The sequence below is a fragment of the Alosa sapidissima genome, chromosome 8 (genome assembly GCF_018492685.1).
Source record: "Alosa sapidissima isolate fAloSap1 chromosome 8, fAloSap1.pri, whole genome shotgun sequence".
Lineage (NCBI taxonomy): Eukaryota > Metazoa > Chordata > Actinopteri > Clupeiformes > Clupeidae > Alosa > Alosa sapidissima.
This window is the reverse complement of record NC_055964.1, coordinates 23,972,632-23,987,909: the sequence shown is the minus strand read 5'-3', so window position 1 is coordinate 23,987,909 and position 15,278 is coordinate 23,972,632.

Here is a 15,278-nt window from a genome sequence, read left to right as displayed (position 1 = left end):
GGACTACGCATGCAGTATCATCCACCTCTTTCTCCGTTGGGCTATTTGGCTGTGCCCCCTGTGTCCTCGGACAGTGGGACATACTGCAATGGAGATGAAAAGACTGACCACATTAGCTCACATTCATGCCGTCCCAATTCAAAGTACGATCCTCCTCAGGGCACGCACACAATGCACCCCACATGACTGGTTTTGCAGAGTGCTTTGTCTGTCTTGTCTAATATGTGTAGAAATGATTATTGTTTTCGCGACAATATGCGTTCTGAGAGCGGTCATTTTCCAGAAGAATCATTTCCATTCTAAAAGGTCATTTGTTGAATTTGTTGCAAATTGAAAAAGAACTGGAAAATTGACCCAAATGAAGCAACCAAAAAAACAACAAACAAATTATGTCCACAAATGTGTCCACAAATGCTGCACTTATCTAACTTCTTTCAGAGTATCCACCCTACTCTGTGCCAACTATTCAGGAGGCTGCAAAACGTCTAAGTAAGGTAAGGGTTATATAAAAGAAGCATCAGCAGAGTACTTCTTCATTACCAAGGACATGACAGATTTTAAAGATGAACAGTCAAAAAATGTTAAATAAAAAAAAAAGCTAAAACACTAAATAAAAGCTGAGCCTGAGATCAAGGACACGCATACCAAAAGACTAAAACAGAAATTAAATTACTAATTAAAACAGAAAAACGACATAAAAGCACATAGCCTAATTTGTAGCACCTGCATTAAAGACAAGACACAAAAACGATGGGGTGTGTAGAATAGACCAGTTGTAATGGAGGTTAAGCAGAATGGCTCTGTCTGTGTGGTCCACAGCTGATTGGCCCTGCTCAAACAAGTTGTTGACTAACGAGTCACCAAAGACAATATAAGCTCGGTGTACTCAACACGTCTCTATATCCTCTCAATACGTCTACATTATCATCTCAATGTTTACCTTGTCTTGTGCAACCGCTGATAAAAAATCCAATCATTCAAAGTAGTCAGGAGAGTGCGCTTTATATATATGGTATGTACTGACTATAGTGGGTATGATGGTTGAATACCCATATGGTAAGGGAGATGGAACTTTCCTTTGGTGCAGCAAGGGGATTTGTCATTTTGTAGTCAGTGATGTAGCCTTCCATAATCCAGACTGTAATTATACTGTATAGGGCCTTCTATTCCTCCGAGCACTCAAAGTGCTGTACAGAGTGATGCCTCCCATTCACCCATTCACTCGCCCATTCATACACTGAGACTGAGGCTCCCAGGTGCAAGGCACTTGCACATCAAGGGGCAGTTAAGGGTTCAGTGTCTTGCTCAAGGACACCTTGTCAGTTGTCAGGAGGAGCTGAGTTTGAAACAGCAACTTCTACTTTCTCAGCTACTGAGCTACTGCTATTACCGATAATAAAAAAAGGTACTAGCTATACAGTATGTGCAAAAAAAGTATTGATGATAAAACTTACTATGAAAAAATGTGATCTGTAGAAAAATGGGACTTAAACAATAACAGATAACACTCTGCAAAGAGAGCTGGTATTTACATTATTCAGTTGCTATTCTTTATGCTCAGATTTATACGTATATACCACCTTTTACTTGCCCAGTATACTCTCTAATTTCTCCAATTCTAAAAGATGCAAATGCTTATGTTCAAATTCTTCAAAAATGGTCATTTTTGTCTATGAACCTTTATGAGCAATACAACTACAGTATATAGTCTAGAAGATCAACAACACACAAAAAGCTCCTGTGTATCTATGCTAACTGTGTTAACATAAAAGGTGTTGTTTACATTGCAGGTTGAGAGGCTATAATAAGCAGTATTTCAAGTCAAGGCAACAACAAGACAAGGAGATGCAAAAACAGCCTTTTGGAATGATTACAGAAATACCCTCGGTGTCAGGTGCCTATGGAACAGTTCTATTGCAAATAAGAATAACAGACTTGATTTGTTTCCATGCTCAATAGCTAATTTAAATATTGATTTGTCATCAATTCCATCATTTTCCACCTCCATGTTTTCCCACTGCTACCAAAATACTCTATAAACTCTATAAAATACATCAGTGCAGAATAAACAATAGTAAAGCACTAGATAAAAATCAATGTGACATTTAAGGCATTAAACTCTTTAATCCAAGAGCCCCATAAGACAGGCAACAGCTCTGCCTCCGACCCAGTCCCCTGAATCATGGAGGAAGTGCCTTTGGAAAGTCAATAATGCAGACTGATTGTGCTCCTCCTGTAGAGCAAGACAGCGAGATGGTGAACGAGGCTCGAGGGAGGGGCTCCCAACAGGGGGGCCTACTGAGAGGGATAAGGGATCCATCCTCTCACACTGAAGACAAAATGAAGGCCATTATCACAAATAGCTGTAGGACAGTGTGATACCCACACATACTAAATAAGTGCGTTAAACTGTGTTATGCAAAATTTTACAAAATTAGCTGATGATTTCTAAACGGGTTTATTACAATGAAAAAGTTGCCAAGTTCCCCTTTAACCGAAAGGTTGAACAAAAACACTAGTGTCTCTGCCAACTTTTCTCCATGCCAGGAATGTGCCATCTGTTACTTTTTACTGCACTTGTAGAGATTAACCAATTGCAAAGACAGGCACACTGGCCTATTTGACATGCCATGGCTAAATTGTTAAGAAATTAACAGATGACAAGGGCTCACCTAATTAAAATGAACAAGCTGTGGACATGGTGCCAGGCTCCACCAATTAGGATAGGATTCACTGGAAGAGTCGTGGATTCATATTGCATAGTCTGCTGTACTGACTTGGCCTTTGCTAATGCTGTGGCTGCACCGTTTTGGATATGCATGTGTCAAGTGACACCTGTCATGTACTGAAGTGGTAGTGCATCTGTACACCTCAAAGACAGAGCTCAGGCAGATTTGGTGGCGTGTCCCAGACAACCTGAGTCCAAAACAAATGTTCAGAATCAGACCCTCTAACACAGTGGTTCTCAAAGTGGGGTCCGGGACCCATAGATAAAGGGTCAGCATAATAATTTGCTTGAAATTACAAATTTGATCAATTTGATAGTTTATCATTTGAAAAAATAATATCTACAGATCCGCCTTTTCACCCACAAAACTAGCCAGTTGTGTCTATTTGCTACATTAACATTTAACTTGAAAAACTTCACTCAGGTCATGAAGAACCGTTCCTACTGGTGCTTAGCTTGACTTATTTATCAGCCAGCTAGCTGATGAATGTAGAAATGTTTGAGTCAAGTCAAGTGATGCAAAATCCAAAATTGACAGAAGACCAAGTTACACACCTGCCAAAAAAACACGGGATAGTGGACCTGCCACAACTTCAGTTAATACAAATGACATGCTTAATTGTTACGGTCATGAGGGGTCCTCGGAAAATGCTTTCCCCCAAAAGGAGTCCTTTGAACAAAACATGGAGAACCCCTGATCTATGATCGGTGTGTTTGTTGGAGTAGCAGCCAGAGCTTGCTTGGAGGGTTGAACGGGAGGGTTGCCGGTTCGAACCCCGACCAGTAGGAACGGCTGAAGTGCCCTTGAGCAAGGCACCTAACCCCTCACTGTTCCCCGAGCGCCGCTTGTTGTAGCAGGCAGCTCACTGCGCCGGGATTAGTGTGTGCTTCACCTTACTGTGCTCACTGTGTGCTGAGTACACAGTCACTAATTCACAGATTGGGATAAATGCAGAGACCAAATTTCCCTCACGGGATCAAAAGAGTATATATACTTATACTTATAAGTGCCTGCTTTGATGGCCTGCCATTCAATTGTTTTACCATCTCACCATCAACCCCACCCAACTCCCACCTCACTTCTCAAAACTGTGAATCTCACAAGTTCCATCTGTAAAATGTAAATAAAGATGGAATGTGATAATCTGCAAATCATGTAAACCCATATTTATTTGCAAAAAGAATATAGACAACATATCAAATGTTGAAACTGACCAATTTGACTATCTTAGGAAAAGCATACATTATTTAAAAATCAACCCAACAAACCAACCAACCAACCACCAACCAACAAATTTGATACCAGCAATAGACCCCTTCACGGTCCACGTCACAGAAAAGGTGCGCATGTCAGGGTCAAAAAGCTTTCCATCCCATTGAATGGTGTGTGTGTGTGTGTGTGTGTGTGTGTGAATTGACTGAAACGTCAAGGAAACGTCAAGATACTTGTACTACTTTCTTGCATGTATACATGCTGGGGTTGTCAACCAGAAAGCCATATATGTCGGGCTAATGAATCTCTGACCACTTGCTAATGACGTCTACCCATTCTGTTATCAGCTCAGGATCATGCAGACAATTGCCATTAGCTAAGACTAATTTATCAAGGTACTGTTCGCGGCCCTTGGGTAACAATGACAGTGACAGTGCAGACCTTGACAGCTCAACATGCCGGTCTATTAGCTGCGGCATTTTCCGGACCTTATGCTGCACGCGCACCCAACCTAGGCTCTGGATGATTACAAACATTAAAGGGGTCTATACATCAATACAAAAGGCTGGCAAAGTGGAATTCTTGTGTAATGCTAAAGAAAACACAATATTCACATTTCATAACTAATTAGGCTAACTGTCAACAGGATTTGGTATACAAAGAGCATTCCAGAGAGGCAGAATCTACGATTACCTGTGGCACTCAGCCTCCGGTCTCCTACGGCCGAACCACAACCCTGGGTATATCCCATAGCAACCCCACTCTCACTCATGCCATACTGGTTACTGTTTTTATCAACTTTGCATCGTTAGGAACCCACATTTTAGATTTGTAAATAGCTTTGGATAATACCTCATGCTAATTACCTCAACCTCACCTCTGCCAAATAAAACCTCTTTGTGTTCTCTGCACCAAAAGACAACAACAAGACATGGTTTGATTAAAACTAGAAAGATGATGGAAGATAACTAATCTATTTTTTTCAATCACTGTCATCAATCTTCCGGCTTTTTAGAAGTGCAGTCAGTGTGTTTGAGCAGGTGTACGCATCATTTGCATAATAATTGAGGTGTACTGTATGCAAGCAATCATCTGAGGAGTGGAGCAGATTGTGAATCTGGACAGAACTAGATCCAGCGTGCTGCTACAGGCTTAATGTCAGTAGAGAGGACAAACCATGCTGTTCAAATGCAGAGAAACAGGGCACGCACAGGTGTGCAAACAGCACTGGGGCAATTTACAGAGTCTGTGACTGATGGCACTGAAGAAGTAGTAAAGTACACATCAGCATTATGGGACTGATCTTTTTGTTCACCAAACTACACATTTTGTTCAAAAAAGAGTTCCAGCAGTGAATGACAAAAGAGCTGAGATTCATTGAGTTTGGCACAGCATGCTACAAGAAAATTCATATAAAGGGCTATGCTTGAGAGGTTTGTGGCCATTCGACAAATCGATTTGCATTCTCTTTAAACTTATAGGTATGGACTACAGGAGCAAGTCAGAAAGCTGCGGAGTCTTGACCACCAAGGTAAGAAATGCAATCGCAAGACAATTTCCATTTTCTGGAACTGGAAGGTCAGTTGGGAGTGTCAAAAAAGCTTACAGTACATCTGAAGATCTATCTCCAGACCCCCCTCACCACCCACTGATGCTTAGAACAAATCTCCATGTGCTCTCAGAATAAAAGGAAATACCACATTCGCCTGACATAAATTTTGCATTAGGTCCCAAAGCCATTGGTGTTGCCATGGCAACTGTGCAATTAGCCCCTAATAGAAGAGGCGCAATAAAACAAACCCAGCAGACATAATGATGTTTATGATGGCACTTACCACATACCCCATTGGTCAGTCTCGCAAGAGTTGCATGGACTGACAGATAAATAAATATGACTACTTAGGGCAGATATTTGAGGATGATTGAATCATGCCTCTGTGGAACAGGATTTAGACAGAAAGCCTCAAGAATGGGGGGGGGGGGGGGTATAAAAAGCTGTAAGTGATACTGTTCAAGTCTGTAACTCTACCTCACCAGTCACTACACAAAACTTACGTGAGCAGGCTCTCACATGCTCACAACACTAGGCAAAGGGTTAGCCTTGAAATCTACAGTAGACGCACCCTAGTGGCAGCAAATGTAATTTGCAGCTAGGGTAGTCTAGCAACTCTCTGTTGGCTTGTGATTTGGAAAAACCAAACTTCGGTCAGACCAATCACATTAGAGTCGGTGGACAGGCTTAACATAATGATAGCAGAGTTGCAATGGTAGAGCGTGGATTCCCTGCTACTTGAAAACAAAGAAGATGGCTGCTGCTGCTGGCGAACAGCGTGACTCAAGTTAAGCTTTTTTTTAAAGTTGGCAAAAGTTTGATCAACTAGCCAACTAGCTCTGCTGGTGGGAAAACGCATGGGACTCATGAGTTTTAGCGCTATCCTATTGTGTGCAGAGGGAATTTGAAAGACAACCATTTATCCTGCCCCTCAGATTGAGCACTGCCAATGGTGAGTTCCCAGACCCTACATCTTAATGTGGGTCTGGCTCGTCAGGCTAGCAAAAGATAGGATTAACTACTATCCCAACAACTGATTTACCTCCCCATGTTATTGAGCTACCTCCTGTAACTCTCCTCTGAAGGCTGCCTCGCTGAGAAAACGCGCTGTAGGAGATGGGAGAGATGAGGTTGGAGGAGAAGAGGGAGAAAGCGGAGGAGGAAGAAGTGGTCACACCTCCTCAATTAGCTACTCTGCCCATCTGACCCACCCACCAGGAGCACCCAGCAACTTTAAGCTCCTCAGGGAGACAACTGCAACTTTATGCGTGAAATTGCTGATAACAGTTGTCAAGGGTAGCAACGGGCTGTCCTAAAACTTTATATTTAATAGTATGAGAGAGACACCGCCAAAATGAGGTGATTTTAGATGTGAAAATGTCCTCACTTTTTACATTCTCTGCACCAATTAGAGATTTTACACAACTTCCCTTGTGTCATATTGTGGAAAGCAAGAAGGATGTCATTTAGTTTTAGTCTAGACAACATTCTCCATCTGGTAGTAACCATAGCAAAATGGATGACTTGCATGGGAAAGTCACGCAAGTGCCTGCTGTCATCCATCTAGCTAAAAGCCACCTCTGTCATATGCTACAATGTTACTATGTTCTGAACGTCTGCATTTTACAGCTCGGATGCAACGTGACGGTTCATTTAAACTTCACAACGAGTTCGGCGAATTAATATACAAGTGTGATAGGGCCAAAAAAATGGATCTAGGCCTACTTCATAGGTGTGCAAATAACATACGGTTAATGGTCGTTCTAAATTACGTAGGACAATGGGAAATTCAACCAAGCAGTGGAATAAGATGCTGATAATGGAACTCTTGAAAGGGTCTATAGCAGCTAGAATTGAAATTCAAATCCCTCACTCTTTGCCTATAAAGTATCAATAAAGATCTGTCTATCTATCTATAGAGCACATACTGGATCTGCACCTTGCTCTCTTAGTACCATGATCCATCTCTATGTCCCCTATCATCCACTGCAGTCCTCTGATGAACGTCTGCTGTGTCGGCCTTCCATCAACCTGAAGAGGTCACAACCTGAAGAGGTCACAAAGACTCTTTTCTTTAGTGATTCCTAGTTGGTGAAATAATTTATCTAATTCTGTTCGTTTTAGCGATAGTTTTGGGATATTAAAACAAATGTGAAAAGACTCACCTGTATTTAGCTGATTTGTCTTTACAGAGTTGTGCATGTTTCTGGTTATTGTTGTTATTCTATTTTATTAAGTCTATTACTGATATTTATATTTTTATTAGGCTACATGTTTTGTTTTTTTTTGGCCTTTTTATGCCTTTAATGAGGCATAAGGACCACGGGGCAGGAATCGAACCCGGGTCGCCGGCGTACGGTGCAGGTGCCCCAGCCAGTTGCGCCATGGCCGGGGCCAGGCTATATGTTTTTTTAACTGTTGATTTGAATGTTAATTTAATGTTTATTGATGTCATTGTAAGTCACTTTGGACAAAGTGTTAAGAACCATAAACATAAACATAGCATAAGCCTATACTGTATTTTCGAGCTGTAACAGAAATAGTGATGCAAGAGAGGGTTGTGTTGAGAGAGGCAGAGTAAAGGAGGGTTGTTTTTTTAATCAGATTTCATAGCGAGGTTATTGTTGTCTAAGGTTTCCCAAAGGAGCTAAGAAAATGTACACAAGACGTGTTAGAATTAAATAGGTGTTGAAACATTCAATAGGATTTAGGAACTGTGTGTGTACAGGTACATCAAAATAACTGAGCAGCTTTACAAGCCCATGCGTGTGAATAAGGCTGACCAAACTGCCTGTGTGTGTGCGCAAACTCACTGCATGTGTCTCTCACTGTGGCTAAACTGGCAGCTGTTGAAGGTGCTCACCAGGGACTGGGCTAAACCTTTTATCAGCAAAAACACACTCACTCGCCGTGGGTTCATTAATCTGGAGAGAGGGAGGCTTAGTCCGGCAGGAGTGTTTCAGAACATCTGCGTGGGCCTCCCCCGGGTTTCACATGGAATTAGTGCAGACGAGAATGCTCAACTCAGACTGCACTGCAAGATGCCTGGAGCATCAGAGACGGTGTGTGTGTGTGTGTGTGTGTGTGTGTGTGTGTGTGTGTGTGTGTGTGTGTGTGTGTATGTGTGTGTGTGTATGGGTAAACTTTTGACATGGCTCATTCATAATGGGAAGGTAACAAACAACAAATGACCAATGGCCCATTAGATCCAGTGTCACCTTCATTGAAGATTAAGAGTCATTAGAAGGCTTGTTAATCATTAATCAGCAAAATTAGAGATTTGAGTGTTTTAATCCATTTGGCAGTTGGCTTTGTCTTTGGAACAGAACGGACCTTGTCAGATAACATTCCCAAAGTGAAGCCATTAGTAAAGAGGAGTTTGAAGCACCACCAGAAACCCCAGGGACCAGCGTGGTGCAAATCGTGCTGTACAGGAAAGACGGGTTACCATGACAACCAAAAATAAGACACATCTAAGAGGCTCGACTGCCCCGAGGCGAAGACCAAAAAAAAAAAAAAAAAACAGAAGTCTGCTCCCCCACCGACATGGGCCCATTTTGCATCATAATCTGCTCCTTATTAGCCAAAGTCATTATTTGAATGTTTGGGCTGCAACCCGCTGAGATGCTGAAAACTTCAGTAGGATTTCATGTGGCAGAGCAAACTGAGTCACTACTGTATCTGTGTTTGTGTGCCAGTGAGGAATAAACAGAAAACTTGGCAGCAGAGAGATGTGAGAAACAATAAGAAGGCAAGAGAGAGAGAGAGAGAGAGATTTAGACTGAGAGAGAGATGAACAATTCTGGTTATTGCTACTTAAAATAAAGTGTAATGCAGTGTTATTTTATGTCTCTAAGACAAAGTCCATCCTGTGCTAACGGCAACGGAATGTATCAGAATATGTCCAAGATGCACAAGCCATCTGAGTTGAAATGTATAAAGTGGATGCAATCCAGAAGTAGAAAATGATGAAACTATAAGTCGTGCCATGAGGTTGGTCAGAGTGGACACTTCACCTACCCCTGTAACAGACTTCAGCAGGTACTTCATACTTCAAAGGTAGGCTACCCATTTAATATTATGACAAGCGTATGCATTACGGTGAATTGATGGACAGGGCACACTGCCTTGGTGACTGAAATCGCAGCCTGTCAACCTCACACAAGGCCAGTAGGCTATTTGCACTTTAATGTCTCTTGACTTCACAACTTCAGGATGTTACATTTCATGGCCTGTTTCATCTTAGTGAAGTGGGTCCACAAAATAATGGTGCAACACTGGCAAGCCAGCTCTCCATTTTCTCCACATCACCTTCCCACCACATAACACTTCCTACTGAGCAAAGTCAACAACAAGAAATCATTATGGATACATAGCTCATTCAGTCTCCAAGTTACTGTTGCCAAGGTTTCTCTCCCTCCTCCCTGCACACACCTTCTTGGCATTAAAGAATAGCTGGAATGTATGTAGGAACACAGTCAGACTCCTGTGGCATAACTTTGCTGGCACGTTGATGGAATCTCTAGTTCCAAGGGCTCTAGCCTTCAGTCTTCATTGTAAGAGGCCATGTGTTCTCTTGACCCTGTGACTCACTGACCACTGACCAGGGTCCCTCACCAGTTGAAGTGGTGCTCCGAGGGGTTATGCAGACTTTTACTAAATGGTTCAGAGGTTAAGTAAAACATGGCAAGAGCATCACTCGGAACAACCAAGTTTCTTCAACCCTCAGGCTTTTTTTCCTCCTTTGTCTTCAAATCCATCCGAGAACATCTAGTTTTAGCTCACAAGACTTAGGTCTTGTTTAGAGAATAGGTGATTAGTTGCACATCATATTTGCCTACCAGTGACAATTTCTCTGTTTTTTAATGAGATTAGTTCTGACTGTACTTTGTAGCCTGCCTCCATTTCATATTTCTGCAGATTTGAGAAATCAGTCTGTCTTGTGCTGTGTACTCATTACTGTTCAGATGAACAGCAAAGACACGGAACACAGCAACGCTCCTTACTGTGAGAAAGACAAATATGCACTCAACAGAGGAAGCCACAGACTTCACATTCACTTTTCTTTGTGTGATTATACACACACACACACACACACACACACACACCTGGTTCCCCACTCTCTCATAATCAGCAGTGTCCAGTTAACTCTTTACCAGTCTATACGGTCCCATTCGATTAAGTATTATACTCTAACAATAGTGCAGTATGTAGAGATGGTTACACAGATCCAAATCCAAAAGACTTTACTGTATGGTGTAGACTTCTTCTCCAAGGCCATAATTCTACCCGACCAGCTAAGAGTAGGTGCAGCAGGAGTCTGGCTGACAAATGGAAGGTGGCCTGACCTTTAGAAGACAGCACTGGTTTGACACAACATTTATACTCAGCATGACAAAGAAAACACACACACACACACACACACACACACACACACACACACATTAGATAAAAACATGGACAACATAAATATAGCCAGATAACCAATATGTGCAAGATGCATCCTATTGATAAATGTTGGCTGTAAAACATTGTTTTTGCTTTGTATTGTTTTGGGATGGTGAACATGGACCTCATTCGCACAGCTGCATGCCATGGTGAATTAGATTGATGTGTTCTTTTTGTTAATATTTATCACTGCCATGTTATCTTATCAATGCTTCACCAGGAAGAGCTGCAACACATTAGCCACTTATCCATGATTTATTTACAGTGCTTTGAAAGGGTGCGGTGACCTCATAAAAAGTGAAAAAAAAAAAAAAAATGTATACTGTACGTTTACTACACCCATCCAATTGACAGTTTTCAATCTTAGCAAATTATTTGTTTGCTCAATTAAATAGCTTGTAATATAATAAGGAGGTTAATAACAATAATGGAAAGACATGTTTTGATAATTGCTTTACAGTTCCATTAACACTACCTCTGTGCTTGTTTGTTTAATGGCTTTAATGTGGAAAACACTCCTGAATAATCATCCCACATTCTGCCTAAATTGGCAGCTATTCATAAGCAACACCAGAATGCTGCTAACTGCTGTAAACACACATACACATACTGGTACACACACACACACACACACACACACACACTCTCTCTCTCTCTCTCTCACACACACACACTCTCTCTCTCTCTCTCTCACACACACACACACACTCTCTCTCTCTCACACACACACACACACACTCTCTCTTTCTCTCTCTCTCTCTCTCTCTCTCACACACACACACACACACACAAACAATAAAGGAACCACTAACTCCAAATGAGAGAGTTCATGTATAGTGAGAGGAGAGAGCAGGCACCCGGTCTCCAACTTGGGTCTCTGAGTACTAAACCAGCAGCTTGACCGCAACACCCAAGAGTCAGGCTCATTGATAAGCCAGTCAGAGTGCATACTCAACCGTAGTGTCAGCACTCCGTCACACTGCCCTTCCCCTCGGATAGCATGCCCATGCGTTCCTCACCAGCTGTGCTTCTTCCATCCCAGGGTGCCCCACACACTAGTGCTTCACCCATCTCTGGGGTCCCTCACACAGGGGTCAACCTATCCTGGGGCTCCCTCATACGGCTCACACACTGGACACACCTCCAATGGCCTCACGACAATTCATCCCACTTCTGACACCATATGTGGCAAAGGGAGTGACCAGTGAGCCGTCCGGCCCCAAGAGCTGGTCTCTGGGGTACGGAACCTGCAGCTTGACCACAATGCAAAAGAGCCAGGCTCGTTGGTATGGCAGCCAGAACGCATACTTAACCGTAGTGATGGTAAAGTGAGGGCATTTGTAATACACCATCTAAACTTTTATGTACTGTATACTTAAAGTAGTCTCCTTGTCCATTTTCTTGACTCAGTTGCTGAATTTAAACATAAGAGACTATATATATCAGTGAGATCTCAAAATGCTATCACTAGAGGTGCCCCGATTGCAATTTTCTGGGCCGATTCCGATTTCTCATAGAGTTTGACCTGCCGATACCAATTTTAGCCGATACCAATTTACAGCACACACAAAGATTTATTTTCTATCTTTTCTTTAATAGAACATTTTAACATAGAAGTTTGATCAACTTTTCAATAATGGAAAAGCTCTGGAAAAAAAATGGAACAGGTGATCAAACAGATTCTTCTTCAAGTCTAACCTCAGCTGCAGTATCAAACTATAATGCTTCCCAGTGTAGGACATTCACACACTACTAAATGCACTGTGTTATGGAATAACCATTTTTTTCTTCTCACATCCAATATCCAACTAAAAATACAAAACAATTTTCATGATACATTTGAACATGCTGCCATGGAACATATTTTCCATGCATTGATGCATATGCATTTATGGGAGGGTGATGGAAAAGTGGGAGTATCACGCAAACACAGGGGAGGAGAGGTGCTAATAGCGATTGATTAGGTACTCCGCCATATGCGGTGTAAAACGTCCGCCTGTTAAAAACAGGTGTAATCGAAATTCCTGTAAAATGCGTCAATTATAGAAACTTTCAGAGACAGCTGAATCAGTATTCAGAGCATCAGTTTTCTTCATTGTAGGCTACTATGTCAAAAGCAACTTTAACTTAAGTCATAGCCCTAGTTTACGTGCAATAAATAGTTTGAGTGTTTTTTTTAAAGTGGAGTAGAACTATTAGGCCTACTCTACGACGGAGTATTAGGGTCACACATGAAGAAAAAATATTTTTGACATGACAAGATTAAACTCTTATCTGTGTGTTTATACTATATTTTATGCAGGTGAGATATGGAAAAGCAGTTTTAGAAAGATGAGTATAACCTATGGAGACTGACGGCCTGTGGGTCATGAAGGGCACTTGAATGTGCGGTGGCCTTACCCACGTAAAAATAGAGTGAAAAAACATTTTGTACTATACAGTAGAAACATTATATCATTGGAAACATGTATTATTCTAGCTATAAATGGCATAGTGCATGATTTTTCCATAACCATATAACTACGCGTTTCACGATGACGGCAATGAGTTGTTAACAGACATTCACCAAGATAGCAGCAATCTATCTGAAATAACACCTATTTGAAGTAGGCCTACCATTCATGATTGTCAAATATTGAAGTTGTGGGAAGTGTACATAGCTTAAACTGTACTGTATGTTTAAACAGTATTTCGAGTTTAATGTCGGCATGTCGAGATTAAATCCGACACGTTGAGATTAAAGTTGACATGACATTTCAACTTTATTCTCGAAATTTCATGTTTCATGTCGACGTGTCGATTTTAAAGTCGACATATCGAGTTTAATCTCATCATGACAAAAATATTTTTTTTTCTTCATGTGTGGCCCTAATACTCCGTCATACCTACTCTGCTTGTTGACATCTTATTATCATGCATCGCTGACCTTTGATTCTTTTTAATGTTGCAATCGGTTAACTTCAACTGCGCTTGTGGTTCAGTTGTGGGCACGCAATTTCCATTGTAGAGGGGGCAGGGATGGGCGGTGATGAGCACTGTTTATGTAATGAAGTGACATTTTAGTAAATTCCACGCAATATGGCAAAGCACAGCGTTCGCTTTATGCACATAGAAAGCCCTGAGTCCAGCCCTGAGTGTCGGCCTTTGCTAGCTTCTTTAAACTTCCCAAACTCAGCTGGGTGATGTTGTTTCAAGTGCTGTGCGGGAGGGCATTTGACCGGCATAAAATAGGCATGTCTCAGACTGATCGGCCGGTCGGTGGTCATGGTCATGAAAATAGGCCAATTCCAGTCACCAGCCGATCAATCGGAGCATCTCTAGCTATCACACTTCAACTGCTTCCGGACTTCAGCTTGAACTGGACCAGTGCTTTCCCATCTGAATGGTTTTAACAGATGGGTTTGTGGTTGTATGATTATTGCTTTCACCATGGCCATCTTAGGCTAAGATTGGCCAACTCAGGTTGGTCTGGAGGGAAGATCCCTGGTGCACAGCCCATTTTCTCACTGGTTGACATACTGTAATTACTCTTACAGTGTACCCCAACCATGAATGTTTTCTATGTGATGCTTTGTTTAAACTGTCCATTTTAAACAGTCTCATTTATGCACTACAAATGGTAACTATAGAGACTGAAGAATCTCTTGAACCACCAGCAAACAACAGCAACAGTTTTTGTATGAGTGTGTGTGTCTGTTAGCAGAAACAACCCTGCAACGTTGATAGAGAAGAATGGAAAAAGAGTTTATGGCAAGGACATGGTCTTCATCGGTGCCATCATCGTTAGCGTGTCCCGAGTGGTCTAGTGTGACTTAATTAACACAATGAACCTCCAACTCAGGAACCTCCAGGACACAAAGAAATGATTCATTATGAAGCCATCATAGCTGTGCTTCCACCCCCACACCTACACACACACACAGACACACACACATCCACCCACCCACACAGCACACATCCATATACACTGACACGTATTTTTTTACACATTACACATTGCTTCATTATATTTACTATTCCTGGAAATGGAAACCTATTACCAAAGGATAAGATTGCCCAACCTTTAGTGAATGTGTCACCCTCAGATAATGACCTTATTCCAGTGCAAACAAAACTGAATAGGAAAGTTAATAGACTGATTTGAAAATAGGTGGAAATGTATATAAAAATGCATTTGACAATGTTTGTTGTGACTGACACCACATGACCATAAACAGGAAGCAGAAGGCTGGACAGATGGATCAGAGAGAATAAACCGCTGCAGGGCTCTCACATGTGCTTCACACACATTTTAACACAAACATATGAACTCACACACAAACACACACACACACACA